This window comes from Blastomyces gilchristii, assembly GCF_000003855.2.
Source record: "Blastomyces gilchristii SLH14081 genomic scaffold supercont1.5, whole genome shotgun sequence".
NCBI lineage: Eukaryota > Fungi > Ascomycota > Eurotiomycetes > Onygenales > Ajellomycetaceae > Blastomyces > Blastomyces gilchristii.
This window is the reverse complement of record NW_003101678.1, coordinates 3408451-3408878: the sequence shown is the minus strand read 5'-3', so window position 1 is coordinate 3408878 and position 428 is coordinate 3408451.

Sequence of the window (428 nt, the reverse complement as noted above, 5' to 3'; positions counted from 1 at the left end):
AATATATATATATATATTAGTAACTATCATGATTCACAAATCACTATAATATATAAGTATCAACATTTTTTCAACATTGATATTTATAATATTAATATATTTTTAATAATATTATCTGTAATTTGATAACACTCTCTTTCACAATATTAATATATTTCAAGAAATATGACAGAGATTAATCAAGATTATTTATTTATTTTTATACATTGATGATATTCAATCTGAGTTAGTACTAAAATTATAACTAAGCTAAGAAAGAAGATTATTTTCTCTTATAATAATTCTTCTTATACACATCAGTGATTAGTTATTGAAAATAAATTATTATCTTTCTTAAATCTTTATCATATCTTCTGAATTCACTTCTTTTACTTCTTTTACTTCTATTGAAAATTCACAAACTCTTTAAGAAATCACTATAAATTACA